Source organism: Dipodomys merriami, unplaced genomic scaffold (genome assembly GCF_024711535.1).
Source record: "Dipodomys merriami isolate MVZ:Mamm:240054 unplaced genomic scaffold, mDipMer1.0.p SCAF_34, whole genome shotgun sequence".
NCBI lineage: Eukaryota > Metazoa > Chordata > Mammalia > Rodentia > Heteromyidae > Dipodomys > Dipodomys merriami.
The window spans coordinates 16,068,428-16,092,816 of NW_027204937.1; the positions used below are offsets into that span (position 1 = coordinate 16,068,428).

A 24,389-nucleotide genomic window follows, 5' to 3' on the forward strand; every position below is an offset into this window, starting at 1 on the left:
TGGAGAAGGTTTCGTTTGAAGGAATAAGTCCTAAACATAACCCTGAGGGCTCACAGGGCCAGATGCTCAGCCCTACCTTAAAAATGTTCCTAAGAACACTAAGGCAGTCCCTGGCTCCTTAGGAACAACAGTAAATTCCAGAAGTGCATCTGTAATTCTGTTGTTAAGAGCTGAAAACATTTCACATAGGCACAGCCTTTGAGATGGCAGATCAGATGCCAGCCCTGCCCTGAGTGCTTTTAGCTTGTGAAGTCTCTACAGTGAGATGAAGGCTTTACAGCAGAACCAAGTCTTATGTGTATATGTGTGTGTGTGTGTGTGTGTGTGTGTGTGTGTGTGTGTGTAGCATCTCCATGGAAACAAGTGCTTGGCATTCTAGCTTGGGACACCTAGAGCACAGTATACTTGATTTGTATCCCTTAGAAGTAGAAGGCACCTTCCCTCCCCCACCACACACACACACACACACACACACACACACACACACACACACACATGCTGACATCTTGAACACTATCTCCTTCCCACCTCAACCTTGCCAAGCAGTAGAATATCACTGAGCAAGCAGGCTTAGGTATCTATTTACCTGTCAGTCTCCATCCTTGGATGGAGCTCCCAGAACACAGGCTTATGGGTGCCATATTCTTTGCACAGGGAAAGTGCTTGATTCACATTTGAGGAATGATGGAATGTGGGAAGGCCCCTGGGGCTGAGTGCTGAGAGTTACTCTCAGGGGCTGAGAGGAATGAAATGGCACCCCTGGCACTATCCACCTTCCCAGTTGTGTTTCATCTAGCCACTAATTCCAGGGTTGGGGTGGTGGCTCACAGAGGGGAGTGGGTCTCAGGCTGCTAGCCTCAAAGCAGGCCTGCCTGTCTGTCCCCAGCCCATGTATCTGAGCTCTGAGGCCAGAATCCTAAAGAGTTGGCCTTCAGTGAGACATGGTGCCAGAACTCAAGTGGGGGCTGGTTTCTGGTGGCTCTGATTGTGGGAGGGACATGGGAAGGCTCCCCAGCTGACACTCCTGGGAGAGATGGCCACAATTGGAGGAGCCTGTGTGGCTGGGAGAGGGGAGAGGTTGAAGAAATTGAGTAGGGCCATGTCTTTTTAATGAAGATGTTCTTGTGAGTTGTACTTTCTTTTCTCTTTGCTGTAGAAATGTCTTGGGCTGTAGTGGGCTGTAGAGGAGTTTTGCCAAGGGAAGGGAGGGAGATAAATCCCAAGCCACTGAAAGGAGAGCCAAGGAGTAGTCAGGGGGAGGAGCCTTCTCAGGGCAGGGCAGCCCTGTGGTCCCATCTCCTAAGCATCTATGCTACTCTAATTGAGAGCCCAGCTCCCAGTCTGTTAGGACTGGCACCCCAGCCACAGTTGTAAGTTTGTTAGGCAATTCTACTCTACATTTGATTAGTCTAGTCTGTCTTTGATTTGCTTCTCAAGATTTTTCATTCACCTAACAAATATTTGCAAAAAGCAATCCTGGGAGAAGAGATGAATCAAGGTAGAAAGTTCCTTGTAGTTTGCCAATGGCAGCACAGAAGAGTCCTGAATGGGGGCAGGACCATCACTGAAGGGGCAGAGGACAGTCCCCCTCCCCCGGCACAGGAACCAGGCCATCAACTGAGCCTATACGAATGACAGAGTCAGGTCTGGAAGCAGTCACCTCCTCTGTCTAAAGCAGAAAATTGGACATGGGGGGAGAGATCTAATTAAGGGTCATACCAACCATTTGCCCACTCGAGGAAAGGACCCATCTAGTTTGAGGGCAGGCTTGACTGGCTATGCGAAGGACACCAAAAGGGTAGAGAGGATGTTTAGTTACCTGGAAAGTCCATGCAAAGGCCCTAAAGAGTAAGAGTGGTGTATGGTTGGGGGGTAATGGGCTGGGAGTGAGGCCTTGAGAGTCACATCAGGGAGCAATGGTCTTCTTCTGGGGTTTCCAGAAACGATGGTCCCTGTTCGAACTGGACTTGGACTCTTAGATCTGATGGCAGTTGTGCGGGCAGGAAGGGTGGTGGTGATTCACAGAATGGCTGTAAAGCATGGCAATCTGGTTAGCAGGGGCTCAGTTGTGTGAGAGTACAGGCCTAAGCCAGCTGTGGATACACTTGCCTTCTCTTCCTGCCAGCTCTGGGGCTCTTGCTTCCTCCTCCAGGAGTGTGCTGCCACTGAGAAAGGCCTCCCTCTGTTAAAGCTGGTGGCCTGGGACAGTTCTCTTGGCTCTGGGCTGAGGGGCTGCGTGCTCCGGCAGACGCTGTTGTAGTGAAGGCACAGAAATCCCTTGAGCCACCTAGTCTTGTTCCTTGGGCTCAGGTGAGTTTGATGTCATCACTTTGGAGCCCGAGAAAGACAGAAGTCTCCAGGGAGCCTTCTTGGAGGTGCTGGGCAACCAACACAGGGTACAATGTCTCCTGGGCCCCTGAATTTTTGTGACCCTGGAGAGTGCCTCCCTTCAATTCTGCTCGGCAGGCACCTGCCCTCCCTCTAGTGCAGGCATCCCTGGCCCCCAGTGACCTCCTCCTGAGGCTACTATTCTCTGACAAGTAGGCCTGGCCAGCAGTCAGACCCAGTGGCCTAATGGGTCTGTGGCAGCGTGGTGGTGAGTTGCTATAAATCCCCTGAGGTTTCTGAGCCATGGGAAACACCCATAAAACTGCAGATGGTCCTGGGGTCTCACAGTCTTGGCCATTTTGCTGGCCGATGGGGGCTGGTTGGGGGGGGCTGGCTCATGTTGGTGCTTTGCTGGACAGAGCACAGCCCAGAGTGACTCAGGCTGGATTCCTGGGATCCAGCAGCTTCTGGTAAAAGCGCTAGCATGACCCCCCCCTCCCCTCCCTACCCTACCAGCGGGAGCCCGGGGAGGCCCAGCCACTCGCCCCGCCCAGTCCTCATTAAAGCGGATTCCCGCCTGGGAAGGCGCTGGCTTCCCGGAGCAGAGCAGCGCCTGGGAGGAAAGCCGTGGGGACCACGCACTTTGGGGACTGTGATGGACGCCTGCAGGGCCCCGGGGCGTCCTAGGCGTGGCGCCTGGTGGCAGAGCCCCGGCGGCGGCCGCCGGGGTTTCCCTGACTGTCCTCCCCGTAGGGCCCGAGAGGAAATGACAGCGCGGTGGGAGGGGCAGCTCGTGGAGTGACACGGCCTGTCCCCGACGCCGCCGCCCGGCGACCCTCCCCGGGGCCCGGGAGCGGGGATTCCCCGGCGCAGGAGCCCCCGTCCCCGCCGCCGCCGGCCGCGCTCCGCCCCACCGTGACCTCGGCTGCCAGGGGATCCCGGGCCCAAGCCGGGCGCGCGCGCGCGGAGGCCGATCCGGCCAGAGAGGCGCCCGGGCGGACGGTGGGGTCCCCGGGACTCGGCGACAGGAAACTCTGGGGAGTGAATGGAAAGAAGTGGGTGGTCCGGCGCCCGGCGACTTCCCCTGACATCACTGCCCAAATAAGGAGCTTCCAAGCGGCCGCGGGGCGGCCCGGAGCCGCGCCCGCCGCCGGCGCCCGCCCCGCGCCCACCCCGCGCCGCGTGGGCCGCCTGCGAGCGCCCCGGGCACCGCCGGGCGGAGCCGAGCCGGGCGGAGCCGAGCGCGCGGGCGCTGCCGAGCCGCGCGGAGCCCGGGCGCGCAGCCCAGTCCAGCGCAGCGCAGCCCAGCAGGCGCAGCCCAGCGCAGCCCCGAGGCGCAGAGCCCTGGACGCCCGCAGGTAAGCCGCGAGCGCCCCACGCGCCCCGTGTCTCGCGTGCCGCCGCGGCCTGGCCGCCCCGGAGCGCCCCAGCACGGCGCTGGCAAGCAGCGGAGGGGCGGGTGGGAAAGGGTGGGCGCGTGGCGCCCCCTCCCCGGACCCCCAGCCGAAGGGTCGGGGCCGTGCCTGCACATGCTCTGCGCTAGCGTCTCCCAGACGCTACTTGTCACCAGCCCAGGGTGGCACAAGCCTTGTTCCCGCGTTCACACAGTTCTCGGGCACAGCCCCATTCGCCTTGGGCTGGCACAGCCTTCCCGGTCCTGCGAAGACCCTCAGGACCCCCAGGCTCATCCCCAGCAGAGCGGGAACACCCAGCACGGAACTGCCTCGTGTGTTTAACATCCCCAGCCCCGCACCTCCCCCTGGAGGCCTGGTCAGTGTCAGACTGCCAGGCCAACAACCTTGGGCTGTGGGCTCACTGGGAATGAGTTGAAGTAGCCTTGCTCTTGCTCTCCCCTCCCGCCTAGCAGAATAGCATCTGGTGCTGGTATGGAGGGCAGCTTTAGGGGGCCATACCTGCCATGGTAGGGAGCTGTGGTGACTGGCAGGGAGCTATTCTGGTGTTCTCAGAGCAGCTCTTGCTCCAAGGCATTTGGGGGAGCATTTAACCCTAACCTCCCTGGGAGCTTAGGAGCTTGGGCTTCAGTCAGGACTAGTGGTGGCTGCAGAACAGGTGCAGGTGATATCAGCCTTGACCTCTTTGTAGGGGGTATCTTGCTAGCAGCCATAATTGCTTTATCTATAAAAATATATCCATGGACAGTCAGGTCCAAGACATAGGAGGAAACTGGTAGAGTCAAGTGATGGGTCCATCACCTGTGGCTCTGGGCAGATGTGAATGACTTTAATCTCTCTTGTATTGTTTTTATCGTCTGAAAAATGGGGATGAGCACCCTCAATGGTATGTTGTCAGGGAGAATTGAGATCATTTAAGTAAAACTGTCTGGTGACTGTAAAGCCCTGTGCACAGGCCAGTTACTGTGGTTTGGGTGATTCCTGGGCTGGCATTTGTCATGGCTCTGCTCTGTGACTTAGAACACCATTTCTGTGCCATCATCTGCAGGAAAGGAGGCACTCACAAGTGTCCTTTGTGCCTGTTAGTGGATTTCCCAGTGTGTGTTCCATTGAATGTCAGTTTAGTTTGGAAGGCCGCTCCATGAGTAAAGGTTTCCCTGTTTGAGTAAGTCTGGCAATTTCTGCAAGCTCTTTATCATCCATCTAGCCAATCACAATCCATATTGGCAAATTAAAGGCTCTGAGAAGTCCCACAATAAAAAGGACCTGTTTAATTTTGTTAAACCCAGCATTTCTTCTCTTGGCTTGGGGCCCTTTGCATGTTACATAGGCTTGTTTTGGGAAGAGACAGTGCTTTGGGGCTACCCTGGGAGGCGATTCTAACTGCCCTTTTTAAATGGAGTGTAAGCAGAAGTCCAGAGCATTAAGTGGCCATCTGAGACCATACAACTGGATGACAGCCTAAGCTGACCCAAGAGTTATTGGTAAAACTAGACTCCCCATCCAGTGCTCTGACCTCCCTGAATTGAGAATTAGAGGTTGACAAAAATTGTCCTCTGGACTAACCTCATTGCTTTATGGGGATAAATTTTGCTTTATCTTGGGATAAACTTAAACATTTGTTGGATGAATTAAGTGGTGATCAGATCCCATTTGTTTGTGGGATTTTAGTGTGTAAAGTTCAAACAGAAGTTCATCCTGTGGTGAATAGCTCGGAGATGGCACCATAGTTTCCCTACACACACATACTTCCTCCCCTCTGCACACACCTTCACATACTCACACATACTTACACCCTTGTCCTGTCCTGTCATTTGTACATGCACCATAACCATGCACACACTCCATCCTGTGCACTGGTCTACACTCCTCTCTTCCTACATCTTCTCTCACACACACCTCCATCCTAATCTCTTACAGACTATGGCCAGGAATCACTCATCAGAGATCCCCTTGTCCTCATGCCCCCTGAGTTGGAGGGGTGCCTACATTAGCCCTCCGAGATACACACTAAGCAGGTGGAAAGCCCTTGCAGGGCCAACACAATGCCACATGTCCTCAGTGTTTCCCACTTTTTGCCATTTTCTGCTATAGTTGCCTAAGTTGGTCAGCTGCTGTTTGGCTGCTTAAGAAGAGGCAGTTGCAGCTCTGGGGTCCTGTTTGTTTTGATCAACTGTCAATCACCTATAGAAGAAAGGCTTGCAGCACCAGAGGGGCCATAAGCACTTACTGAGTGAGAGTGGGACAGTAGCCTAGAACAGGCTTCTGGGACAGTTCCCACTCCAGTCAGCATGGGTGCTGAGGTGCTGGCAGAGGTCTTGCTGGGGCCCTGGGAAATGCTCTGCCCTAGGCAGTGATCCCTTTGTTCAATGAGCAGAGCAGACATTCTTGTGGGAAGAGAGAATGGACAAGAAGAGGCCAGATAAAGCTTCTGGGCCTATGGGCTCTATGAGCCAGAGGGCTGGAGACCCAGGAGGAGGGCAGGAAAATGGCTGGAGAACCCAGGGTCCCCCAGAAGTTGATTTTTGTCCTAAGACTAATGAAAACTTGACAGTGTGCAAAGCTGTGGGGAAAGACTCTTCCAGGCAGAGGAGCAGCAGGTACAAAGGCCCTGTGGGAGGAGGAAGCTGGATAAGTAAACACCAAGAGACTGCCCCTCCCTTGGACCTCTGCAAATAACCTGGGTAACCTGTGTGTGTATGAGAGAGGGGGGGACGGGCTTTGGGACCTAATCCTGCTCAATTTTGGAGGCTCCCATTGGCCTCTCCTGTCTCAGGGGCCACCTCCGTCCTCATGAGGAGAGGATGCATTCCCAGGGCTCCTCCCAGCTCTTCTCTTATAGAATCCTGAGTTCCTTTCACAGCAGACAGTTCAGGTGGTCCATCTGGAGGGATGGTGAGTTGCTTGTGCTACTTCCATTATTAATAACCATGATGTCATACATCTGTGCAAGCTCCTGCCTGGCTCAGAGCACTCTCTCCTATTATCCCCTTCACTCTGTGTACTGATCTGCCAAGGAAGCGGGGAGGGAGAGATGGAGTAGAGGGAGCTCAGACACTGTCATATGTGTGTGGTTTTACACCATCTCACGGCTTAGGGTCCCTGTAGCCTCTTCAGGCTGCAAGGCCAGCTTCTATGCAGGGTAAGGTAAGAATGTGCACACACACCAAAGGCTTGGCATGGAGTAGGTGCTTAGTAACTGTAATTAATAACTGTTGATTCCCATCTTATAGGTAGAACTCCTGTTCACTTCTTTGCCCTCTCCAGAGCTCTGGGTACATAGTCGGCTTTTAATAACTATCATGTCAGGTTGTACAGCTAGTACTGTGCAGAGATGGGATTCAAACCCAAGACTTTGGGTTCCAAAGTCTTCCATAAACCTTACACTGTGAGAATAATTGCCACAGTGGATAAAAACAAAATAAAAAAATAACAGAGGTGTCATGCTGTCTTGATGGATCGTTAGAATTACTGTTGCTTTGTTAAGAATCCTAGAGTTGGAAGCTTTCAGGGGTTCTGAGGTATAATATTCCTAGGAAGCATTTTGGAATCTTCCAGAAGAGGGTGTAGTTGTGAGAAAATGATCTAGACATTGGGAGCGATGGTTCTTAACCAGTGTGGCCTGTCACTTTCACTTTAGGACACTTATTTGTTTTGGAAGTACTAGGGTTTGAACTCAGGACCTTGTATTGTTAGGCCATGCTCCCAGACCTTTCTTTTTCTGCTGTAGTTGTTTTTCAGATAGGGTTTCACATTTCTTTCCCAGGGTAAGCCTCAGACCAGGGTTCTCCTCTTTACCTTCTGAGTAAATGAATTCTGGTTCGCAGACTCTGAACATGATATCTGGCTCTATGGAGCAGGGCCCTGGTGGCTCCATGTCTGCCTGCCAAGGATGAGAAGCCCAGAGAGCTAGGTGCCCAGGAATTCAGTTGGACTGTCTGTCTGCCTTCCATTTACAACCATTCTTAACTGTGGCTTGAGCTGGATTTTTTTTTGGGGGGTTTTGTTTTGTATCACCTGCCATATAGCCAGGGACCTTGGCTTCACTTTTCTGAAACTGGGTTTCCTGTCTGTAAATTGTGAATACTCACACTGATCTGCAGGGTGCTATGATCGTACAGAAGACCCACTGTCAGATATCTTATTCCATTCCCTTGTCTGGCACAGAGTAGGTAGCCCAGAATGTTTTAGCTCTTATTATGAAAAATAAATGATAATAATAAAAACAGCCGTATTTGTCAGTTGGCTGCCTCTAAAAATGGATCAGTTGGTGCTAAGCACTGGCATTTGGGGAGGAAGATACATTTTATGTCTGATCCCCAGTCCTTGGGACAAAGATGCCAGCTCTGTATCTTCCTCCACCTCTTCCCTACAGAGCTGGGCTCTAGTGCAGAGCTGAGGGCCAAATACAGGACCAGGCCCAGCTTACTTCCCAGCCCTCAGAGCCATCTGTGGCTCAGGCATAGGGTAGAAGGCATGGGGTTCAGTGTTGAGTTTGGGCTTGTGCTCAATCACATTATCTTGGTCTCCTGCTCCCGAGGCCAATGTGGGTGAACTCTGGCTGGGAGGGGGTGGGGCGGGCGGGCAGGGGGCAGTCTCAGGAGGTAGCACTCCCCACCTCCTTCTCTCATCAGTTTAGATTCAGTCCTTCACAACCTCAGGTCTTGGCTAAGTGCTAGCAGAGAATCTATATCCTCAACAGCTCAGAATCCAGTGAATCCAAGTATCCATGAGCCCCAAGGCTATGGGCAAGCTACATTTCTCCTTTGGGCCTCAGTTTGCTTATCCTGATAATGAGTTCTCTCTGGTGACTTCATTAGAAGAATTTTTCATTGTTCTAACATCCTAGGTTTCTCTGAGTTGTTGGGGCTCTCATAGGCCAGGCTGAGAGAGCAAGGGTTTCCCTACCAGGAGGAATCTGATTCTGGTGCTGACTCTGCCACTTACTTGTTTCTTTTTCTTACCTGCATGAGTATAACACCCTCACACAGGGAACTAGAAGGGCTAGGCATGATAATATAAAATAGTGATTCTCAACCAGGTCAACCCCTTTCCCTCTGTCTACCTGTGAGCTCTGCTCTCTTACATGATGTTGTTTTGGGAGAATGAATGAATCCCATTCATTTCTACCCAACTCAAGTACCCAGGATCAGCCAGGTATAGGCAGAGAGTCAGATTAGAACCCATGTTCCTTGGTGGCAGATGGACCTGGGGCAAAGGTTCCAGACTGTGGAAGAATCCAGACCAGAATGCAGAGCTGAACACCCTGGGCTCTTTGTAGACCAGCCATGAAGTTGCTGGTTCCTCTCTCTGAAATTCATTGTCCTGGGTTTCTTCCTGCTTTGAGAAGTCTGTGGGCCTTTGATGTACCAGAAGCTCAGTGGGTCTAGGGACCAGGTGGGCTGCATGTGGAGAGCTTATCAGTCCATTGTGGCATGGACTCTGTTGCAACTGACTGTGAGCAAGGCCAGCAGACAAGTTCTGGACTAGAAGGAGACTGTGGTTTCTAATTGGCAGAGCGGCGCATGAGAGAGGAGGCAGAAGGGACATTAATGGCACCAAATTCAATTAAAAGAAAGACATGATTACTCCTCTTCCCTTTTTCTTAAGGAAAACCCAAAAGACTTGGAGCCACCTGATTCCCAAATAGGGTGTCTCTTATTTGAGTTTACCAGTGCATTTAGATGAAGGGAGAGCATGTGTTCAGGTCAGTAGAGTGGAGGCCAGAGGCTAGCTGGTCTTTCAAGGAGCAAAGATCTGTCACACTTCTGAAGCATCAGGAACTGTGCTAAACACTGGGGTGCAGCAATATCCATGGGACTTATACTCCAGCCCAAGAGAAAGATGTACACATGACCAAAGGAACACAGGAAGACATAGTAGGTCGAACAAGGTAAATGAATGGAACAAAAGGAAGTGGAACAAAGATGGAAAAAGCCAAGGGCAAGGTGTGCCCAGGAGGACAGGCAGGGAAGGTAGTGTGGATGCCATGGTATGGGCCCATTGTCACATTAGAGCTAGATAGAGCATCTCAAGGTGGATCCCTTTCTCTCTGGGGTCTATACTGATCTGTCGAAAGCATTTGGGGTTGATCTGGTCAGTTAGCCAGACAGTTCAGGACACAAAATCCACTTAGGGTGATCATTATAACAACATTAAAAGTAATAACTAAGTAGCTTCTGGACAGAGCTGTGAGCCTGCCTACACCTGTCCATAGATTCTACTTCAGCCCTCCAGATAGGTAGAAGGGCCATTGCCATCAGTGGGTGAGGGATCTGACAGTATATATGCAGAGGGACGAGCCCAGGAACATACCACAGCGAGGACAGAGGGCCCCACACCCAAACCTGCTGTGCATGGGAAACTGTTTCTCTCTGCAGGGTGGCTGGGACCCTCCCTAGCACCCCACATGCCACTTGGAAGACACAGTTCTCAGTGGTGCCTATTTCTTGAAAACAACAATACATTCAGACACTAAAGGAGCATTACAACTAAAAACCATGTCATGTCCTGCTTTGGATCGTGGGATAGAAAAAGGTCATTTGTGGGAAAATGTGGAAGACAAAATGTACAGGTTAGTCACCGGCTGTGCGCCAATGTAAAAGTCTGCATTTTGACAAATATACCCTGTAAGATGTGAAGGTTATAGGACAGTGGAGGGGTGATATACAAGTCTTTTCTGTCTGTGCAAGTTTTCTACTGATTTAAAACCACTCTAAAATGAAAAGGTTATTTAAAAATGAATGCCTGGAAGTGGCGTTGTGGCTCAAGTGGTAGCATGCTTGCCTTGAGCTGAAGAGCTCAGGGACAACGCCCAGGTCCAGAGTTCAAGCCCCACAACTGACAAAAAAAAAAAGAATGCCTGTGTTGATCAGTTGTGGCCCAAGCCTATATAAGCCTACCTACTCAAGAGACTGAGATCTGAGGATCATGGTTTATAAACCTGCTTGGGCAGGAAAGTCCATAACACTCCGATTTCCAATTAACCAGCAAAAAGTCAGAAGTAGAGCTTGGCTTAAGTAGTAGAGCACTAGCCTTAAGCACAAAAACCCAGGGACAGGGCATAGATGCTTGTGAGTTCAAGCTTCAGGACCGGCACAAAAAAAAGGAGGAGGAGAAGGAAGAGAGAGAGAGAGAGAGAGAGAGAGAGAGAGAGAGAGAGAGAGAGAGAGAGAGAGAGAGAGAGAGAGAGAGAGAGAGAGGAATAACTGAGCTGGGTACCCATGGCTCAGGAGGCTGAGATCTGGAGAATTAAAGTTTGAAGCCATCTGGGACAGATAAGTCTACGAGACTTCAAAATATCCAGCTAAAATCAGGGTTGGAGGCAAGGCTCAAGAGTCAGAGTAACAGCCGAGCAACTGGACAAGTATGAGTTCTTGAGTTCAAACCCAGTACTGCCCAAAACAAAGAAGAAGGTATACGTGCACATTTGTACTATCTGCCCTTCTCAGCATCATTTAGGAAAGCTATAGGGCCATTGGTCTTCAAATCTCTACTCCCACTGACAACTCCAAGTATGCCACCTCCATAGCCTGTGTGAGAAGCAATTTTATAAACCAGTACAGTAACCATCCACCGTGGTAGGGAAGTTAAGTATATCAGAGAACCTGCACTTTAAGCGGTCCCAAGTATGCCTGCCACATTGGGTGAAAGTTCCCAACCCATTTCCACTTGCCACTGTCACAGAGGAGGAAGCACATGACTGTGAGAACTGCTGTGGCTAACTGCAACACAAGATCCTGGTGGGAAGGACAACAAATGGATAATCTGGTTTTCCCAGAAAACATTTAGGGCCAAGGAGGGAAGTGCCATGGAACAAATGGAAGAGACTTGGACCAAGAGATTCTGAAGTTTGGGGCCTGATACTTCACTCACAAAACAAGTGAACAGTGACTGGTCCACTCCCTGTGATGCTAGGCCACACAGCTTAGCTTGTCACAGCAACCACATGTCCCCACGAGTTCCCCAATGTTATGATGTAGGTATTTGGTGTCTCCTGGGAAAGTAAGAGACGCAAAGGATACTCAGACCTGCAGGAATCCATAGGCATGGACCTATCAGATAGCACTTAAAGAGTTCAAAAGGATAGATTTTTTTTTTCCAAGATGGCTGTTTATTTTAAGCAAGCTTTAGTCTTGTGAAATAATGAAGTCCCATATTTCTTATGGTAAATTCATAGAATACAAGTGTTGCAGAGTGAAATGATGAACTATTGGTAGAAAATTAAAGTCCTATACCCAAGTAACCTTTTGGAAATTTTAAAGGCCCTAATTGTGCTGGACTTCTCAGAGCCTTTAAGTTGCAAACAGATAGGGGAAGTCTGCAAAAAGGTGTGTATTGTGGTGCATGTGTGTACAAGGTGTGTATTGTAGGCAACTTTCTGAAGTGGACTGTTCAGATTATATGGCAAGCACCCTTGCAGTCACATGTGTATAAGCATGTACATAGTTGGTTAGAGTTTTGTAGAAAAGCGTTTTGAGATGTGATAAAGCTATCTGAGGTCAAAGCTAAAAATTAATGTGAAGACACAGTAACTCTGAAACTTGTTTCTGCTTGCTAGTTTCTACTTGTCGGTTTCTCACATTTTTCTTATTTTGTTAACTTAATTTCTTTTTTTCTCAGAAGAAAAGTGGCACATGGCATGCTGGTGCTCCTCCTCCTACACCCTCACCCCTTTGTGGTGCTCCTGGGAGGCAGAGCATTGTGCTGCATGTGTCCATCACAGAAAGGATAACCAACTCATGTAACAGAGAGACTAGTGGTAGATCTGCAGCCCAGAAATCCACGCGTGACATGGGTGTTTTCAGAGCTCTGGAAGAACCTCATTTAAAACCACTAGAGACTGAAAATGAAGTGGTCACTAGAGGCTTTCACCTATAATCATCACTACTCAGGAGGCTGAGATCTGAGGATTGAAATTCAAAGCCAGCCTGGCAATGGACCTTAGACATGGGCTGCTGCTGCCGCTTGTCAAGGCTCAGTGCAGAGAATGCCCAGGAAACTGTGAGTGGAAGAAGGATTTGGAAGGGTGTAGTGGCAATGCTATATAAATAAACATGGCAGAAGTGGTGGTACACACCTGTAATCCCAGCTACTAGGAAGATAGAGGAGGATTATGAGTTCAAGGCCAGCCTGAGCAAAATTGTCAGCACCTTTATCGCAAAAGCTGAAGTACGAGCAAAAGGTTTGAAGGTGTGCTTCAAGCAGTAACGCACAAACACAAGGCCCTGGGTTTAATCACCTGCACTGAAAAAAAAAGAAAAGGTAAAATGAAAACATATTCTAAAAAAGGAAACAAGAAATCCTAGGAAAATGAAAAAGAAGAAGAAAAATCTCTAAGGTACCGTTAAATGAGATAATAATTGACAGACATCTAGTGTAGACACACTGGACACCCTAGTGCCTGGCAGACACACCAGTACTTGGCACTTAGTACTTGGCAAATGTGTCCCACACTTCTTACTTCCTCCATAGAATCTATGCCGTTCCCTATTCCCACAATATCTACCCAAATTTTTTCCCAGACTCAGTAGACATATAGCTGTGTCAATTACTGTGATGCTGTGTCACCAGCCCCCAAGTATGTACTCCATAGAATATCAATCTAGAGAACCTGCTTGGTCTCACTCCCAAGTAGCCCTCAAGTTTTTTTTGCCTGGAGTTTGTGAAGAGAGGACTACTTCTCCTCATGGGTGTTGCCCAAACACATCTCCTGTCTCCTCAGAGCCTCTGGCTACCTTCAACTCTGGCCCCTGCCACCCCCATATCCCTAGGGTAAACCTTGGTCATATCTGCTCACTGGCTGGCTTGCTTTTTTTTTTTTTCCCACTTCCATTCATTTGCTGCCAGCCTTTCTCACCTCCTGGAGATGTGGGTTTTCCTGGTCCCCTTCCCCCACAGCTTCCACCTGGCCCTGATGAAGTCTATGATGCCTGCTTAAAATCATTCTACTTCCAATTTGCTAATTTAATTCTAGTCTTACAGAATTTTGGCAACCCTGCCAAATCGGGTGCCAGATGCAGATTTAATGAGCATATTTTCAGTTCTTTCTTTTCTGTCTTCATGAAGACATTGAAGGGACTGGACTCTGCAGCTCATCCACACACCCTACCCCTCTGTGACTACCTCTTTGGAGTATCTCTCCTGCTTTCGGCCTTGGGTCATAGGGTGTGGTCCTTTAGCCAGTTTTGTCCCAGAGCCAATGAAGATCTTCTTGAAGAAAAGCGCTGCCATTGCATCACCCTCCCCATCCTAGAAGCCCCAACCCAGTCAGTTCCCAGCATTTGGACTTCACAGGAAATGTATTTGGAGAAAATTGCTTATTTCCTCCAGCCCATGTTTTCCTGCCACCACGTGCAGCTCAGCAGATGTTCCTGGAGTCATCTACTTAGCAGACACTCACTGAGTGCTTTCTAGAAGGATTTCTCCAAGTATGGAGCTCTGATGACCTGTAATACAATTATGGTGGTAGAAGGGGGTACTGATTTCCTAGGCCCTGCCCCATAGCCTCACACTCAGATTGTGGGATCTGGTGGAGCTTGGGATTTGGCAGCACAGACCATTCATACGCCTCCCAAATCTCCACTTGTGTTACCTCATTTCAACTCCTACCAACTCCTTATGGGAGACATTTTTAGCCCCAAGTAAGACTCAAAGAAGTCAGGTGGGCGGTTCAAGGCCACAAAGTGGTGAGCCTCAGAAGTGGGACTCAGCCTGAGGCTTTTGATTCTAAATAAAGGGCCCTTTTCAGCTCCACAGAAGCAGCAACTCTGGGGCCTGTGTAGCCCTCCAGGATCGCAGCATCTCTGCTCCTGACTGATCCCAGCAAATTTGTATAAGCAAGTTCATCTACCCACCCAGATGCACCCACTGCCCCACCCAGATGTCCTAATTGAGTCAATAAAGTCAAGGAGACCTTGACCCCTAAGCCTGCGAGCTATAGAGTCACCAAGAATGTGGCACTGGTCCTAAACTCTGCACCAAGCAACTCAAGGACTGAATGGAGGATACCAGGAGTAGGAAGGAGATACGGGCAAACCTCTCACGCCTGATGAGAGGTCTGTGGGAGAGGGAGGCTTTGCCTTTGCACACATCTCTGTCATTTCTCAACCTTGGTCTTGTTATCAGTACAAAGCTGGGGTTAACGGAGCCATCTACAAACATTTTAAGTAGTAGAACCTCCCCTTCCCCTCCCTAACCTCAGAGTTATAATTTTCTTTTCACCTCAGTAAAGCCTTACACTGAGTTCTCAATAGGCAAAACTGGAGATATAATTAGTGGCCTGGGGGCTTCTCAGAATGTAAATTGGAAACATTTTCTTGGTCATTGATCACTGACAGTGGGCCGTCTCTCTGGGACCTCCTGCGGGTATGGTGATGTGGTGGCTGCAGCCTGACCTTTGCTACATCCTGGCTGTGTGGCCTTGGGCTTGTTGTTTCCCTTCTCTGAGTCTCAGTTCCTTTTCTCTGAAGTGGAGATGGTGAGAGTTGAGGTGAGGCCTGAATGAGCCACTGTGTAGAGAATGCTCAGTTTGGACCTGGCATGAAGGAGGTGGTGTATGTATTTGCTCTTATTTTCTTTTGACAGAATAGGATGTGAGACTTAAGAAATTAAACAATCCTGGAGGATTTGATTCTGGGGTGGTAGAGAACAGTGCCATGTGAATACATGGTGAGACTTGGACAGTCATAGCTCACCAAGTCATCCAGTCCCCACAGGCAGCTGCCTTGTTCTCAGGAACTCCTAGGAGGAGGAGGCTTTTGTTTGTTTGGGTTTGGGCTCGGGCTTGGGGGTGGTTTGTGTGTGTGTGTGTGTGTGTGTGTGTGTGTGTGTGAGAGAGAGAGAGAGAGAGAGAGAGAGAGAGAGAGAGAGAAGGAGAGAGAGAGAGAGAGCATGCGTGCATGCACGCACCGATCGTAGGGATTGAACTTGGGGCCTGAGCACTGTCCCTGAGCTTCTTTTGCTCAAAGCTGTCACTCTACCACTTGCACCACAGTGCAACTTCAAGTTTCTTCTGAGTACTTTATTGGTAATAAGAGTCTCACGGACTTCTCTACCCAGGCTGGCTTTGAACTGTGATCTTCAGATCTCAGCCTCCTGAGTAACTAGGATTACAGGCGTGAGCCACCAGTGCCCAGGTGAAGAAGAGTTTTAAAGGGGGAAGGGTAGAGTCCATTTAAGCCCCCCCAGAAGGGATTCCCAGGTGGGGAGGCTGTGCTGGTGTCTAAGCAGGCCTGGAGACCCACTGGGTTTGTGAGATCTGACCTCTGGCCATTTCCCCCTGTGGCGTCCCCAGCTCCCCTGAGTGGGAGTCCAGCCTCATCTCCAGAGCCGAGGGGTGGGAGCAGGCTCAGAGGACCATGGGTTTCTATCCAGTGGATCCTGGTATCTGGTGATGAGAGGTTAGAGAAGCAACAAATGGCTAGGGGGGAGGAGACTCCACACTTACCACAGTGGCATGGAGATGAGGTAGCCCTCCCCACTCTGCAGTCATATCCTTGCAGGCCCTCCAAGTACCTGCATCCCTTCTCCAGAGTCAGTCTGCAGGACTGCACCCAAAGTCTCCAAGGGTCCCTCCATCCCAGAAGACAGAGGGGTATGAGCAACAAGCATGGGACAGGGGATATTTTCCATGTCAGTGGGTTTATTTCTGGATCCATCTGACTCTTGCAGTGGCAATGGAAACTGCCTGAGCCAAGCTTGACATGGAAATATGAGCATTTCAAGGGCGATGTATGCTGAGCAGGAGACTGGGAGGTCATGGGTGTGTTGTGTGTATGTGTGTGTCTGTGTCTGTGTCTGTGCATGCATGCATGCACTGTCTCCCTTCCTCTGACCCATCATACCTCCTTCTGCATTCCGGTCTGCCTGCCATCGTGCAGGGTGGTAGTAGCGATATCCCTTGCACATAAAAGGTGAGAACATCCTAATTCCTGTGTGGGTTCCGTGGCCAAGGGGCATTAAGGTGGCAAGTGGAATTAAGATTGTGAATCAGCTGGCCATGGAACAGTGATCAGTCTGGATTACCTACACATGCCCAATAGAATCACGAGGCCTTTAAATTTATCTTAAATTATTATCTTCATGTTACAGATGTATGGAGTGCTATGTGATGGTGCAAATGTGATCAACTGAGGCAGTAGAGGAAGGAACAGGGTGATAGAAAGTAGGAACAGCCACTGATGACTTTGGAGGCTGACCATAGGCAAAGCATGAAGAAGCTTCTAGAAGCCAGAAGAGGAAAGGAAACTAGTCTTTCCCCTGGATCCCCAGAGAGGATGCAGCTCTGTTGACACCTTGATTTTAGTCCCACGAGACTCATTTTGGACTTCCAATCTTCCAAACTCTCAGAGAATGAACTGATTTTGCTCTAGCCTATTAAGCAGGTGGGATTTGACACAGAGGAACTCATGAGGGCCAGGTGATGGGGGGCTGAGAGCTGTACAAGGAGGGGAACCCTGTACTTTGGAATGTGTGATATGCTGTCTTTTTTGGGGGAGGTCTGGTGCCTCACTCTTGTGCCCAGGTCCCTGCTGTCCAGGCTGCCCCACAAGGAGGAAACTGACCATCTGCTCAGTAAACATGCACATCTTCCAAGCCCTGAGCTCCTGAATCTCCTGCAGGCACGCTGTGTCAATGCCATCCATTGGCCAGATGCCCCCTCCGTGTCCTGCCCCCATCCTCCCAAGACACTGAAGGAGGTCCTGAGGACAGAAGGGTCCTGGCTTCTGTCACTGCCTATGACATCACATGTGCCACTTACAGGTGACTCAGGTCGGGCCCCACATGAGAGCCATAGTCTGCACTATGTGCCACAGGGGCTAGACTTGCACCCAAGACTCATAGGCTTGGCTCTGGCCCTGATGCTAAGTAACCATCTGAGCAAGTCCCTTGTGCCTTCCTTTTCCAAGACTGGAGGTGAAGCGGTTGCCATAGCAGCTGGAGACACCGATCCCCAGGGAGGCATCGCTGTCAGATACGATTCTCTCCTGGAGACACAGTCAAGGAGCAGTAATAATTCCCTCCCTCCTCCCTCCCCCCCACCGCCCCGTGCTCTGTGTTACCTGGGCAGCCCAGACCCTTCTGTGCTGGCCTTGTTCAAACACAAAGTCTGGGCAGAACCTGAGAAACATGACCACCAGTGCAAAACTTAAAAGAGGTGTACATAGCTGGATCATAATGTCCAGCCCATGTGTACTCACTTTACAGATGAGAAAACTGAGACCCTAAGTCAAAACGCCTTGAGGAAAGCCGAGACTAGAGCACTTCATTCCTGGACAGGTCTGGTCCTTCAGATTCAATGTATGAGTTCAGTATATTCAATTCATGAATGGCTGAGTGATTTTTACTAAGCCAACAGGTGCCTATTCTCTAACACTATGTAAGGGGCTGGGCTATAGCTTGGGAATGAGGCAAACAGGGCCTGATTCTCCCCTAAGAGCTTGTGTTCTGTGTGGAGAGAATAAGCAATTATGCAATTAGTTATTTAATTACAGTGGTGATAAACGCTATGCAGGGGTGGAAGTGGTTGTGCAGTCTGTGCATTGCTTAAGTGTAGAGGAGGCATCCATTAGGGTTATATACAGTATGACTTGAAGACAGATCAGTATATCTTTAAGGTAACAGTACATGACCATGGGCAGCAAACTGGGAAAGCCAGGCTGGCAAGAGCCCAGGATTACAACTCTTCCTTTTCTCCTGGGATTCTTGGCCCTCGCCTCTTCTTCCTCCCTGTTCAGTGGTTGATCACTTGCAGTCAGCCTTTTTCTGGGAGCCTCAGAGGAGGAGCTATAAAGCTGCAGGACTGGGGGCTCTGGAGGAATGAGGGCACTCTCCTGTCTTGGATAGCAGAGCTTCTGTTGCCCTGGTTTGGGTTCAGAGGCCAGTGATGGTGGAAGCAAATGGCATCTTCAGACATGAAGGCTTGGCTGTTGGACAAAGTCTAGTCCTGGGTGTTGCCTGGGGGCGCTAGGCCTAGAGGAAGCATAGAAAGAGGTAGTCATTGTTGGAGGAAAGCATTCTGCTTACTGCTCAGCTGAGGCCAGTGCTTGGCTGAGTACCTGGATGGCTATGGTTCAGTATCTGAGGGCTGGTCCCACATCTCAACTGAGGTGCTGTGGACAAGGCCCTCCCTCCTAGAGCCTCACTTTCTCTGTAATGTGAGTGACTCAGACCTATTTCACATGACTGTTAAACTCAAAAGATAGAACATGTACACAAGTGTGTGTATGTGTGGGTGTGCGTATGTACACGCACGTACGCACCATTACTGAGGCTTGTATTCAGGGCCTGGGCATTGTCCCTTAGTTTTTTTTACTCAAAGCTGTCACTCTACCATTTGAGTCACTCATCCATTTCTGGCTTTTTGGGATGGTTAATTGGAGATTAGGATCTCATGGACTTTCTTGCTCAGGCTAGATTTCAACGGAGATCTTCCAGATCTCAGCCTCCTTGAATAGCAAGTATCGCCAGCATGAGCTACCAGCACCCAACCACAAATATGTTTTAGACCTCTTGTATATGTGAGCATATGTTACCTATTGTAACCCCATATGGGTCAGTCTTTTTTTTTTAAAGTGATCCAGTTTGGGCTTTCTACCCCCGCCATGGTATAATCTTTTTTTTTTTTTTTAATTGTGAAAATACCGTACAGAGGAGTTACAATTACATGGGCAAGATAATGAGTACATTTCTTATCAAGTATTGTTGCCTCCTCCTTTGTTTCCCCTTCCCATTCCTTCTCATACTCCTCCCACCTCCCCCCACTTGATCCTCCTCCCCCCCACCAAAGTTGTAAAGTTCGTTTTTCGACATAACGACTTGTACATCTCATTGTTGCAATGGGTCCACCTGTATCCCTAGTTAAATGATTTGTTTTTGACCTTCCCCTCCACAAATTATACCAACATCAAATACAGTGAAAGCAGGGTTTATACCGTGGGGTAGGGACATACAAAGCAACATAGAAATCATCTTTTAGATACGTTAGAAACAATTGCATGAAAGAAAAAAAAACATTTGAATACTTATCTTGGGGTTCATTCCCCTAACATCAACTTATCTGACCTTTTCTGCTTGACTCAGACATATACTAGTTATTGCAAATAAGGGAAACCATGGGACCTATGTTTCTTTGGACCTGACTTACTTCACTTAATATAATTTTTTCCAAGTCTTTCCATTTCCTAACAAATGAGGCAATGTCATTCTGATGGAGGCATAGAATTCCATTGTGTATATATACCACATTTTCTTTATCCATTCCTCTACTGAGGGGCATCTGGGTTGGTTCCATATCTTAGCTATGGTAAATAATGCTGCAATAAACATAGTTGTGCTAGTAGCTTTAGTATGGTCTTGTTTGTGATTGCTTGGGTAAATGCACAAAAGTGGGATTGCTGGTCATAGGGGAGCTCTATGTGGAGTCTTTTGAGGAACCTCCATACTGCTTTCCAAAGTGTTTGAACAAGTTTACATTCCCACCAACAATGTAGTAAGGTTCTATGGGACAGTCTTTTAAGGAGCAAAAGGAGATCTCGTTTATATTCCCAGACTTAGAGACACATCATGGAGGAGGGAGGGGGTGTTGTCTTTGCTTGTTTTTTTTTTTTCTTTACTTAGAGTTAGTCTGATTAATAATAAAAAAAATCAGCCACTGCAGGGAGTTAGCCCTGAAGGGGGCCTTGGAGATAGGCTTGTCCAGGCCTTTCAGTGGTCAGAAGAAGAAACTGAAGTCTACAGATGAACTTGATTTATTCTTAGTCACATGGCAGCTTGATAGTGAGATCCAGGTCCCTCTCATCCATCCCCACCTATGTACCACCCCTTAGTTCCATATGTTTAGCAATGTAGACAGCCTGCTCAGGGTGGCCCTGGGGGAGGATGGGCATAGGCTGGTGAGCAGAGAGAAGAAGGGGAGAGTCTCAGAGTAGGGAGCACCCCTTTACATTGTTTCCCATTTCTGGAAAGGCTCCCCAAAGATCTGCCTGTCTTCCAGTTCCCAGCATCAGAGTCAACACAAAGGTCCACCTGCCCTGCTGCCTTCTGGCCACCAAGGGTTCTAAGACCTGCAGTGCAGAGGTAGGTGCAGGATAGATGCCCTGAGAAACCAGGCATGGCAGGTCAGTCCATCCACCTGTTGCTGGAGTCTGGAAAAAGTGAGGGCTGAATGAGGTGATGGAAGGTGGGTCAGTGGGGGAGGGAAGAGGAGGGGGCTCTGATACTCACGTGGCCCCACCCAGAAGCTTTCACTGAGCAGCCACATGCCAAACACAGTGTTGGGCACAGGAGTGGCATATGGTCCAGCCTGTCTCATGGTGCCTGTCCCACATGCCCACTGCCTGCAAAGACAAATGCCCAGTCCTGGGTGGCCAGTGGAGCAGCTCGACTCTCAGCAGAATGCTGGAACACTGGAGAAGGGAGAAACTCTAGTACCTTCCACGGTGGGCAACAGACATCAGAAGGAGCCAAGAAACATGAGGGTTTGTTACGACTTGCTGCAGATACACCATCTAGACAGTGTTTGGGGGTGGGAGTCATGTGGGGAAGCCAGGAGGAGGCTGGAGATGCTGAGGCCTGCAGGGCCCCAGGCTGACCTGAAGAGTCTGATCCTGGACAGGCCTCTGTGGCTCTGGACCATGGATCTCAGTGGAGCCACTTCTGATGGGGCTGTGGGCCCTGGGGGTGGGATTAGGGGTCCCACCCCACTCTGTAACTCGCTCAGGAGGAATGTGGGCCACGGGCTGCTGATCCATCCTCACTCACTCCCCACAGATATTTTCCCTTGTCACCCAGGGGTAGTACACTGAGAGAACTCAGTGTCTATTCACTTCCTTACTATCACCAGTTATGTTCAAGGCTCTGTGCGTGAGGCAGAGATGAGTCACACACATCCCCGTCCTGCCCTCCAAGATCGTGTGCTATGTCTGCCATGTGGCTGGCAAGCGTTAATGTGGTTGTGTTCCACACATGGGGCAGAGGAGGTTAACATCACAGTCAGCAGACCATGACCTCTCACTGGGGGATCATGGGGGCTGCGTGGAGGAGGTGGCATCGGAGCTGGGATCGCCCAGACTCATGAGGATTTGTTGGCAGTTAAATGGAGAGAAACATTCCTAACTGAGAGGAACAGAGATGAGACCTGTGGTTTACTAGAGTGCTAATGGGACAGACCTGGCTGTGCACTGAGGTCCTAAGGGTTTGGGACCATGTGATCAGAGCTGGGTGTCAGGACACCCTGCCTGGCTGTGTGGAGGGTGAGCTGGGAGGGAAGAGACTTCAGGGCTGCTGTGCGTTGGTCCCAAGGAGTAGTGGGAATGGGGATCTGTGAGCCAGGCTGGTGGAAAAGAGGACTCTGTCCATATGAACTGACATGCTGAGATGGGTTGCTAGATAGCATTCCATACATTCACCCATAGAACCCTCCTCACACCCAGCCAGGTAGCTGTGACTCTTTCTCCACTTCTACAGAGTAGCTCCCTGGAGAGGGTAAGGAAATAACTTACCAACCCGTGGTCACACAGCTAGGAAGTAGAGGAGACAGGATTCGAATCCAGGGCCCCAGGCTGGATGTGCTTCTAAATGAAGACTATAGGGTTGGGGTTCACTCAGAGGGCTCCTCCAGGGCTGCAGCTCTCCAGATCAAGGCCACAGGCTCTATTACTCCCTGTAAGTTGTACGGGGGTCCCACGAGGCTGCTCTGATTTAGTACCAGTGCTCACATCTAGGTAGTGAGCATGCAAACAGCTGAAGCAATGGAAACTGTGTAGAAAAGGGTATTGGAGCCTGGTGCTGGTGGCTGCATCTATAATCCTAGTTACTCAGGAGGCTGAAATCTGAGCATTGTGGTTTGAACTGAGCCTGGCAGAAAAGTCCATGAGACTCCTTATCTCCAGTTAACAACCAAGAAGCCAGAAATGAAGCTGTGACTCAAGTGGTAGAGTACTAGCCCTGAACGAAAATGTTCAGGGATAGCATCTAGGCTCTGAGTTTAAGCCCCTGAATAGCATATCCCCCTCCCTCCCCCCTGCCAAAAAAAAGGAAAAAAGAGTCAGGAGAGAGTTGAAATGAAGCACTCCACGTGACACATGGCTTCCTTTGAGGCTGCCTCTTCTCCCTGTTAAACCCTGAGCAGTGGGGGCAGGGAGGGACTAGAGAGGGGTCAGGGTGGGTCCTGGATCAGTGTCTTAACTGGGACTGGAAGTTCCCGTCACCAGACTTCCCATCTGAGATAAGGAGGTGGTGGTTGTGGGTGCAGAAAGCCATTCTCCCTGACAAAGCAAGTACCCCATTTTGCAACCCCCATAGTGAACCCTGGTCATCTCACCCTCCAGAGCCTTGGTGAGTATTTCAGCCCCCAGTGTCCCCCAGGATCTCCACCTACATTTTTTTTTAGTATCACAGGGATCTTGTATTGAATCATGTGTTATTTTAGGTATAGTTATTGTAGATAGAAGATCAGAAAGATCAAAAATAGCCAGAAGAGGAAGGGAGGAAAGGTCTCAGTGTTTGGAAAGGTGACTGTGCTATTTAAATCTCATACCAAACCGGTGTGTGCTGTTGCTCCCATCTTAGAGATGAGCAAACTGAGACTCTCAGGTGGTAAATAAGACCATGCTGAGGCAGAGCAGCGAGTCCAGTTTTATTTGAGGCAAACTTGACAGGGTGAAGCTGTTCACACCTCCACACTTAAGTCTGTTTCCCCCTTGGGCAGCTGACAGTGGAGTCTGTAACATCAGGGTGACAGTGAGGACACCTGTCCCTCTGCACCCAGGGAAATGTGAGGAGGAGGAAGCGGCTCAGGCGTGGGTTCCTGGGAAAAGGGAAGAGGGTCTTGAGTCACTGATTTTCTTCTGGAGCTTCCCTTCTTGGGGCCACCCTTCCTTCATCTTTGCACCCTGGAGTCCAGCCCTGTGGCAGCAGGGTCTTGTGGAAGCCTCTCCACTGGAGCAGCTGGGTCAACTACATGGAGTGTTCTGAGGGCTCCAGCTGAGCCCAGGGAGGGGAGGAGTCCTCTCCACCTCTGTGATGAGTGCCACTTCCGGTCACTGTGACAGAGAGAAGGAAATAACCCCGGTCCCCACTGTCTCATGAGGGCTGTCTCTGTAGTCCAGGCTTTACCTGGGCAGCCTCCTGCCTCTCTACCACCCATTCAACATGGACACCACCCCTTCCTATCCCTGTAGGGCCTGGAAACCCCAAATTTTTCTTCTGTCTAGTTCCAATGAGGAGTTGGGGGAGGGCTATAGATTCCTGCCTGGACCCCACACAGGGGGCTCGGCACTCTGGCTCCTTGTGGGTTGTCCTGCTCATCCCTGACTTGGCTGCCACACAGGTGGGCAAAACTCAGCCAGGGAGCAGCAAGGATCCCAAACTGCCCCTGTGTGGTCAGATGCATGTGATGACGGTGCTCTGGCTGTCACATGGGCTTACAGAGGAAAAATGAGCACCCAGGAAAGGCAGAGCCTGGAGTCTGAACACAGGGACGAAGGCAAGAGTCTTGTAGAGTTGAGCCCAAGCCCCAAACAGCAGCCAGAGGAAGAGAGAGACAGTGAGAAGGAGACTTGGAAGGTCTTCCCCCACAGGTGAAGAAGCACCAGGTATTGTTGAATCCTCCAGTCTCACCTGTTCCACACAAGTCCAAGGAGAGGT

General features: G+C 50.0%; 1 protein-coding gene across 13 annotated transcripts in view; it reads left to right on the forward strand.

Annotated features, from left to right (window-relative positions):
* LOC138803464 (transcription factor HIVEP3-like) overlaps nt 1-24,389 on the forward strand; it is a 405,830-nt gene that overhangs the window by 298,203 nt on the left and 83,238 nt on the right. Inside the window, exon 1 of one of the 13 annotated variants that reach the window (XM_069987531.1) lies at nt 3,631-3,686. The exons of the other annotated variants lie outside the window; for them this stretch is intronic. The gene's annotated coding sequence lies outside the window, so the exon portion shown is untranslated. Of the gene's footprint in view, nt 1-3,630; nt 3,687-24,389 lie in introns of those variants that run through there. 13 annotated transcript variants of the gene reach the window in all.